Source organism: Lactuca virosa, chromosome 3 (assembly GCF_052849685.1).
Source record: "Lactuca virosa cultivar CGN04683 chromosome 3, Lactuca_virosa_CGN04683_v6, whole genome shotgun sequence".
Classification (NCBI taxonomy): Eukaryota; Viridiplantae; Streptophyta; class Magnoliopsida; order Asterales; family Asteraceae; genus Lactuca; species Lactuca virosa.
The window spans coordinates 43540917-43551108 of record NC_136428.1 but is presented as its reverse complement, the minus strand read 5'-3'; positions in this window follow the sequence as shown (position 1 = coordinate 43551108).

Below are 10192 nucleotides of genomic sequence, written 5' to 3'. Positions count from 1 at the left end.
CAAATAACACCAAGGCAGGCACAAAACTCACAAGAAAAGTACCTATACACAATCACAATATAAGCACAACATATCTCAAAAAAATGTAATAAGAATACGTACCAGCCACAACATCAGGTGTTGCGCGGACCTCCTCCACTGTCAGCTGAAAGGCTCTCCCACGAACCCTCGGTGTCTCGGCCTTCGCTGGCCGAACCTCAGTAGCACGCACAGAAGTAGGTGCAGATCCCTGCACGAGCTGAGGGCACTCGGCCTTCCGGTGGCCGGTCTGGTTGCAATGAAAGCAAACCGAGAATCCTTTGGGGCAATCCTTCGCCATATGCCCCTCCTTGTCGCATTTGTAGCAAATCCCCGAAAGGCAAGAACCCTCGTGGCTCTTTCCGCACTTGCCACAAGTGCGGCCCTTCTGGCCCCTAACTCTGGAATCAGCGGGCTTGGCCCGCTTCGTTGCCGGCTGGGACTGCACTGGTCTCCGGTCCCTCCCCCAGGACTCCTCCTCCTCCTTCATGGTCTGCAACTCAAGCTCAATCTCCCTCCTCCTGGCATTGGCCTGAAGCTCGGCCAATGTCTTATACGACGAGTTCGCCACGAACTCTCGTATGTCCCTCCTCAGTATGCTCAGATATCGGCTCACACGTGCCTGCTCAGTGGACACGTGTTCAGGGCAAAACATCGCCTTCTCATGGAACATCCTCGAAATCTCAGTCACTGATTTTGTCTTCTACTTGAAAGACAGAAATTCCTGTGCCAAACGTTCCCTCTCCACCGGGGGAACATACTCGTCTCAGAACATCTGAACAAACCTCTCCCATGTCACTGCTGTTGGATTAATGTCTAAGTCCATAACTATATTTGGTATGTACTTGACCCGACCCGGCATGGTCCATTTGGGTTGCACTTCACCGGCACAATTTATATGGATAGTCTTTTGAGAATAATATATTTATGATTTATATTAATATATTATAAGTTCTAATATATTAATATGGAATCATATTATTTAATTAGTATTGATCAAGAATTAATTTAGAATTAATTAAGTGATCAAAAAGAACTAATTAAATATGGACTCTTATATATATGGAATGGGCCAAGTTCATTTAGGTTGGGCTAAGCTTTCATCGATGGTCCATGGAGATTTTAACCCATGGATCCTATGTAAATGAAAGGTCATGGGTATTAGGGTTTACATGGATGTAACCCTAATCATCCATAATATATAAAGGGGTCCTTGGCTCACAAAATTGGACAAGTGTGTGAAAAAAAGTGTGGGCCAATTTTAGTGAGCATACATATTCTCTCAAGTTCTTCCAAGGTGTTTTGGTGATTTGTGATTCCACTTGAGGCTTCCACACTATTGGGGCTAAGCTCTTAGAGTTCAAGACTTCAAGCAACATCAAAGGTATGTCATCTAACTAGAACTTTGTAGTATAGTTGCTTCATAATATGCTAGTTAGGATGAAACCTTGAAATATTGATTATTTGCATGTATAATAGAGAAAACATAGATCCAAGGTTTATAGGGTTGCATGTACACCATAGGAGTGTTAGAATGCTCAAAACCCAACAGTGGTATCAGAGCCATGGGTTGTTTTCTGTTATATTGATGCAAATGTTTTATTTTCAAAGTTGGAAAAAAAAAGAAAAAAAAACATGACGTTTGTCAAATTTTAAGATAATTACTTGTTTTTGTGAAAAACTAATTATTTGTAAAATTTGAATCATTTGCTATATGAGTTGAATTAGGTCAAATTTAGTAAAAGATAAAATGATATGATTATTTTGTTAGTTTTAAAAGTTTGATCTAAAGAGTTTTTTGAAACCTCCATAAGTTATGGATATGAAAAGGTTTTTAAAAAAATTGATTCAAAGTTTTTTATGGAGTTACAAAACTTGGTCTTAATGTTTTAAAGAATTCCATAACTTGTTCTTAAGTTATGGAACATGAAAAGATTCATCATAAAACAAGTATTTAACTCCATAAGTTATGGAATCCAAAAGTTTTCAAGAGTTACAAAACTTGCCCTCAAGTTTTGGAATTTGGGAAAAGTTTTTTATGAAAAAAAGAATTGAATTCTAAAACTCTTGGGTTCATAATTTAAACAATTAATTAAATGGTTTTAATTTTGAGTTTAATAATTGGAATTATGATGTTTTGTTGAATAGTTCAAATTAACTCTTATGGACTTTATTAATAGTTAATTAAAGCGTTTAATTAAAAGAGTATTTTTAAATCCATAAATATATGGTTTGAGTTTAATTAAATTAAAAGTCTAGTTTAATTAATAGATTAAACCACCAAGTATTTTAAATGTCTAAAGTACACCCTTATACTATTATAATATTAAAAGTTTAATATATTATATGTATAAGAGCAAGTCGTCTTACCATTAGTAGGCCTCATTCACGAAGCCGGTCTATAAGGGGGGTATAAGGTTACTGCCAATAAAATGGCAGTTTAATGGGTGTCCACTCTCACTCACCGCTTCCTTGACCGGTGGAGGGTCGTTAGCCGAACAGGTAGGACAAGGACTATAATTATTCATTCATTATAAGTATTAATGATAAATACTAAGTAACTAAACACTTATAAATTCCCAATCTTAGTTACTTAGAAAAATGTGAATAAGGTGTTAATCCATGAAATTACACTTTGCACTTTGTTTAAGCTGTTAGTGGAGCGTGTGTGGTTAACCGGCACACTAACCTGGACTTAACAAGGTAGGCAAAGGGTAAATTAATGTTTATCATAGTATCGTTGGAGCGTATGTGGTTAACCGGCACATCAATTGAGGGGTAAATATTAAGGATACCAAGTATATTTCCATGGTTACTTCACACCTTGTTTTGTGATCCTCGGCATCCCAGTCACAAAACCTGAAGGGCACACTCGAGATTGAAACATGCCATTGAAAAGTTCAATGAATCTCAAAAGAATCTAGGAGTTTCAAAACTAATTAAAACCTAATAATTCATTTCGTTTATCTTGGTGGAAATTGGTGAATCGTGATTCACCTACCTTCAAAGTTCAATGATCCTCGGCATCCCAGTCACAATATCTATGTGTGATCACATCTTAGAGATGAAGTCACATATTGACAAGCCGGGAGAGTTGGGTGTCAAAGTCTTAAGAAAGTTGGATGTTCAATCACTTTCTAAGTCACATAGTGAGTTCCTTTGGGACTACTATGAAACAGACTATGACATGAACCTTAATGATCATATCTATTTGCTTGGTGCTGCTGAATCAGCAATGATTTGGAACGATAGTAAAGCAAATTTGATTATAAGATCAACTTCCCAAAAACTTTATGGACAGTGACAATGGTGACACTGGAAATTCAGAAAAAGCATTCTCTTCCCAATGGAAAGGGATTGGCCATAGTCAACCCGGTTGACCAAATGGTAAAGAGAAAGGCTATGTCTGAGATAGTCCCATTACCATAGGGTACATATGTTTATTTTGCCAAAGGAAGGGGCGTTGATTGCGAAGCTGCCAAATTTACCTAAGGATGTTAAAGTCAATAATTTTGAGTCTACATCAGGTAGAGCCCATTATCTAACTCTGTTAAGTTCTATTCTGATATCCTCATTACATGATGTGACTGGGTCACATGTTGACGTTTTAAGAATCAAAGAATAGAGAGAAATCTTAAAGGAAGTAAATGCTGATTCTGATCGCGAAGGTGGATTTCGATCGCATCAGAATTTTGAGCAGTTGCTTAAGAAGTTATGATATATTGCTAAGGAATAGATAACAACAATTTTCCATGTGGATTGTAAGGATAAGTTTTTCCGCAAAGTTTTAAAATAAAAGAAAATTGTTTAATTTAATTTATTTGAAGTATCCTTACAATGGCATTTGTGGAAAATTGTTGCTTATATTATTCCACTGACAGCAATATTGGAAAATGGATTTGATTCTTTCATTTGTAGTAGTGTCTAAATTTACCAAATCAGGAAAGTTCCTCATCACCCAAGTTTCAATTGGACCGAAACTTGGAATCATGCAAGTTGAATAGTATGATGAATGAGAACTTTCAAGCATTGGAAAATCAAGACTAATTACTTGTTCACATGGATGTGTGAGTCAAGTGAAGGACTAAAGGGATCGAGTACACATTCTTGTGCACTGTTCATGTCCACCACAAAGCTCGTTAAGACTATTTGATTTACTAAAGTTTAGTAAATATGGTTATACTTACAAGTTTAAGTATAATTCTGAAACATTAGAAAAGTCTCAATGTATGGCAGAACGAATAGGAAGAATCAAATTAGGCAGAAAGATAAAAGTTTCTCAAATCTGAAAAGATGGGAGAGTACTTTAGTATCATGTTTGTGATCATCTTAATGATTTAGAAATCATATCACAATTAGTCCTCTAAAGGTCATCTTAGTGCATTCTTATGAATAAGAAGATGAGTCATGAATTGTTGAAATGGTTAGATCAGGAAGATGAGTCATACTTCGTTCCAAAACAATTCTTAGAGTCATACTCCAAGATTGTAACTTGAGTGACATATCTTAAAGAAAGGTTTAAAACACTTGTCAAATGTAAGAGTAAAAGTGTCCTACTCTTGTACATTTGAAATTGGTAAGTTGTGATGTTTTGGATAAAACAAAGACCAACTAAGGCCAATTGTGTGAAGTGTTTGTCTTGATAAAGAATCCGCACTATCTCTTGAATATTTGGCAAGATAGTCTTATATGTCAAGAGGATAGTGGGAGTCTTAAAGATCCTAAAAAGAACTTCAAGAACTAATCAAGAATAAAACCTGAGGTTCTTCACTAGCACACGACTTGAAGTTTATAACCTATCATGTTGACATATTTTGTGCCCATTCCAGTTAAAGTTGGCTTTGCATAGGAGTTCTGAAAGTTCTCAATTGGTTGCATAACAACTTGGAAGCAATGGCAGGCTCTGTACTGCCAGGTGGCAAGAAGTTAAGATTGCATAAGTTCAGTCCATATGAGTTTGGATTTGTCATTATCCTTGCCTTTTGACTATGGTTTTGACGATTCACATGGATAAGAACACATACACCATAAAATATAAGGGTCATAAGGTTTCTCTCCGATTCATGAAAATGATGGTGAGGAAACACTTCCACCAAGTAGATTTGAAGCAGATGGCAAAAGGTCTAAACAATTGAGACTATGATTACGGCATCCCTTTTCATAGTTCTGAAATTGTTTAGACACACATGCATGCTATCTAAGGAAAGGTGTATGATTTTGATAAAGTTTTATCAAAGCATCTCGTATCAGAAATATGAACTTTGGTAAGAAAGTCAATAAAGTATTGATTTCTAGAAGTCCAGCTGATTTCTGAGTACATGTCAAAGCTAGTGGGAGCATAAGTGTTATGCTAATAATCATCATGTTAGTGGGAGCATGATAATTATTGTTAGTGTTGCAAGTTAGCAATGTTAATTATAGAAAACAAAAGTTTCAATTCGTGAGGCTGCAGGGATTGAAAAAGTTGTTTTGCTATAATTAAGGGAGAGGATATAATTCATTTCAGTTCTAAAGGCTTAGATTGAGACCTTAATCATATTTAGTCAAGAATATATATATGAATTTCATGTTGGATTGGTTCAACTTAAGGAAATTCTATATATCGCGTTCTCAAAATTCGATTATGATTACGTCATCCCTCTTCATAGTCAAATTTTGAAAACATGGCAAATAAAAATATTGTAGCAAAAGACTGGTCTAGAATCATGTCTTTATGTGAGACATCATGAATCGTGTACCATTTGCTTTGGGTACAGGATCGATTGCATGTGCTATAATATTTGTCATTTCTAAATTTTTCCAAATGCCCAGAGGCATTAAGAAGGGAAAAGGTCTAGAATTGGATATGACTAAAATGATTAAGCAATTGTCGAGGACAATCTGAGGTTTACCAAAGATTGGTTGCTCAGGGACAGTTGGAAGTATAGTGCTAATTTTGGAAGGACCATATTGACATATTCTGAAAAGAGGCATCTATTATTCAGAAGTGATAGTCAAAATGAGAATATGGAGTTGTCTCCATAGGTGGAAGTTATCTGTGTAAAATTAGAAAACTTAATGCAAGAAGCATGTCCAAAGCAATGTACTTTGAATATGAGACTTAGTTTCCATGGAGTTGATCTCCATTGGAATACCTTATAATGACTGTTGACAAGTCTTTGTGACTTTGTACATATTCATTACAGGAGGGTCAGTGCATATAAGTTTAAAATCTAAACAGATTTCGATAAATGATAGGAATTTGAAATTCTCACATTTTTCGATAAGGATTTGGGAGTGTGAAATTAGAATCATTGAAATTATGTTCAATTGGTTTATTTCACAAAGTAAGGATCATAGACAAACATATAGTGCATACTTGGTGTATGGAAAAGCTATTGTTTAAGAAAAACATAGTGTACATGCTTGGAGCATGGGACAACTAGTGTTTTTAATTCAAGTATAAAGTTGATAAAACCGAAACAATGAATAATGAGTAATCAGTATGGTGATAAATAAAAGTGTTTATTTATATTCATAGGGTTTGATACCATATTTGATTCATTTATTCTTGTGTTTCACTTTGCATGTTTTGACTTCCAGAATAACTAAGTCGCTCTTCCTGAATGATTAAGTTATTCAAACCATCCACAGTCGGTCATATGTTGGAAGTAGATATGAATCAAGACTGTCATGGGTTGGTTTGTATAGGTCCAAGTTGGTGGGCAAAGTGGTGCTACAACACTCATGAGTGCTCATAAGTTCTGAGTATTGGATTCAACCCGCGCTCATTTGAATCACTTCATGGATTTTATCACGAGTGATCATGAGACGATAATATCTTATATTCTTCAAACGTAGAGATATGAGTTGTTACTATGAGTTGGTTATACATTGATTGCACGAAAACGCATTTGGTAACTCGATGTTATAAAACGTGCCTTTGTGTATGATTCAACAAGTAGTAGAACAAGCCATATGAGTCGAAGTTTATCCATTCCTTTTACCTTCGGGATAAAAGCGATATCTGTGGGCCCCTCGATGATTTAGCGATGACACATGTGAGTGCTTGGCCAAGCCAGGACTGATTTGATTTGTTCAATCAGTCAGTCATCATAAATCGAAAATCGGGAAACAACAAATGGACAGAGAGAATGATTATAATCCATGTCTCAATCCATATGATATCTAGAATGAAGGAATATATGATCCCTTATCTAATGGACAAGTCATTAACAAGGTTAGAGTTCGACAGCGGCTTTAAGAGCTACGATTGCCAGTTAGGTTTTAAAGTCATACTCAATAATAGTTTTAGACTTATCCAAGTGGGACACTGTTGGATTAATGTCTAAGTCCATAACTATATTTGGTATGTACTTGACCCGACCCGGCATGGTCCATTTGGGTTGCACTTCACCGGCATAATTTATATGGATAGTCTTTTGAGAATAGTATGTTTATGATTTATATTAATATATTATAAGTTCTAATATATTAATATGGAATCATATTATTTAATTAGTATTGATCAAGAATTAATTTAGAATTAATTAAGTGATCAAAAAGAACTAATTAAATATGGACTCTTATATATATGGAATGGGCCAAGTTCATTTAGGTTGGGCTAAGCTTTCATCGATGGTCCATGGAGATTTTAACCCATGGATCCTATGTAAATGAAAGGTTATGGGTATTAGGGTTTACATGGATGTAACCCTAATCCTCCATAATATATAAAGGGGTCCTTGGCTCACAAAATTGGACAAGTGTGTGAAAAAAAGTGTGGGCCGATTTTAGTGAGCATACATATTCTCTCAAGTTCTTCCAAGGTGTTTTGGTGATTTGTGATTCCACTTGAGGCTTCCACACTATTGGGGCTAAGCTCTTAAAGTTCAAGACTTCAAGCAACATCAAAGGTGTGTCATCTAACTAGAACTTTGTAGTATAGTTGCTTCATAATATGCTAGTTAGGATGAAACCTTGGAATATTGATTATTTGCATGTATAATAGAGAAAACATAGATCCAAGGTTTATAGGGTTGCATGTACACCATAGGAGTGTTAGAATGCTCAAAACCCAACAACTGCAGCATGATCTGCAGGGGTAAAACCAGCTGTCACAAACTTCCACCAGTCCTTCGCTCCCAAGCGAAGTTGGTTCAGCGCAAACCGAACTCTCAAGTGGCCGGGGCATGAACACGTGTAAAAACACCCTTCAATATCAGAGATCCACCTCATCGCAGCAATCGGATCCTGCGTCCCATCAAACTCTAGTGGCTTCGTGTTGCTGAACTCTCAGAACAGCAACGAGTCACCCCCCTGAGGCCTAGCAGCGGCGACGGCTGCAGTGGCCGCGGCAGCAGCAACCTCAGTGATAGCAGTGTATCGCTCATCGAACGTCTGTATCAAGGTGGTCTTGATAGACCCAAACATCTATGGAATCTTTGCTCAGATAGCTGCAACCACCTCCTCGTGGATCCTCCTCCGTATCTCCTCATCACTACTCCCACTGCTACAAAGGTTGTGGCGTGTACCCACCATGATGTCTCTGAAACACAACACAAATTCATCAGAGACTCGCTCGAGCATACTCACACTCGATCACCCGCCCCTACTTGCTCCTTAGCATCCTAAGGATTCTTACTTGGACCGCTCACTGATCAGGTGCTTTCAGTAGTACGGGCCCAATACTACCTTCCACACCGCATCAGCGTTCACTCCAAGTCCTCCTCCCCGGATACCAAAAACAAGTACTCTATACCTCACAAGCTACTCTCACAGTAGACCTCTCATGGCTCGCTCCTGCTAGATACTCATACTCAAGCAAAACACTAATAACAGAAATCCCTAGGCTAAGGCATCACAAATCAGGCCACCCTAGTCCTAATATAGGAATCACCTAGCCTATTCTCTAGCATGCATTATATATCATAAAATATCTCATAACACAAAATGAGGATATTTTGGGAAATCACCGCTCGGGTTCTGGCTGATTGTACACACTGCTCCGGCTCGTCTTCTCTTAAACTCTTTCTCATTTTTATAAAAATTTTATCTCTTTTGAAAATCTTTCTCAAATCCTCAGTTTGAGTCCAAACACACCCGAGGGTGCATCCGAATCCCTCAAACCAAGGCTCTGATACCAACTTGTAATGACGTAAAATTTTCAAACAATTTTTCTCATTTTAAAAACAAAATATATCTCATTTCATCATTCTCAAAATCACATGTGTCTCAAATGTCAACAAATAAAACATAAATCCCAGAATCATAAAACAATCTCTCGCCAGTGTGTACAATCATGTCGGTGCCTTGCCGCGATCCTCGGAACTACCTGAAACACATAACACATAACACGGTAAGCATAAAGCTTAGTGAGTTCCCCAAAATACCACACACAGCTCATTAGCCACTCGAGGCTATAACTCAATAAGACCCTCCGGTCAATGTGTCTCAGTAGGACCCTCCGGTCCCACAACTCAGATGGACCCTCTGGTCCCTCAACTCACCAGCTCAATATAATACACAGTAAGCATATCACAAAACAAATAGCAGGATATCTCATTACACAGCTCATACACATAAGACCCTCTGGTCACACATAAAATTACCACTCAAGGTAAGTATAGTGAGAAGACTCACCTCGTAAGCTAATGAATGAAAATCTCGTGCTCGGGATCTCGAACTCTAACCACCGGTCTAGCCTCCGCCTAACACATAATAATTATCCCTAATTAATATTGGCCCTCAAGAAGCTAGACTAACCCTTCTACAACTCACAGAAGGGTAAAAGACCATTTTACCCCTCCTAGGCTTAAAAATCCTCAATCTTGACCAAACCCTAAAAGTCAACAAAAGTCAACAGCAGGGAGTACGCTGCGCGTTCCACCTCCCTACGTTGGACGTACTCGGTTGCTATACAGAATCCGGGGTGCTCGACCCCTACGCTGCGCGTACGCCCCAGATTCACTCTTCTCACATTTTTGGTCTTAATCAGTTAAGACATAAGCTCATATCTCAGATCTGGACTCTCTGATGTCTCTTAATCCATAAAGTCATCAACTTTTAAGCCTTTGCATGGCTGATTAGTCACCATCCTCCAAAATACACATTCTTTTGTCTCAAGGATCTCATAACTCATGCATGGAGTGATTTCACCAACCAAGATTGGATTTTTATGGCATAACACTACTCA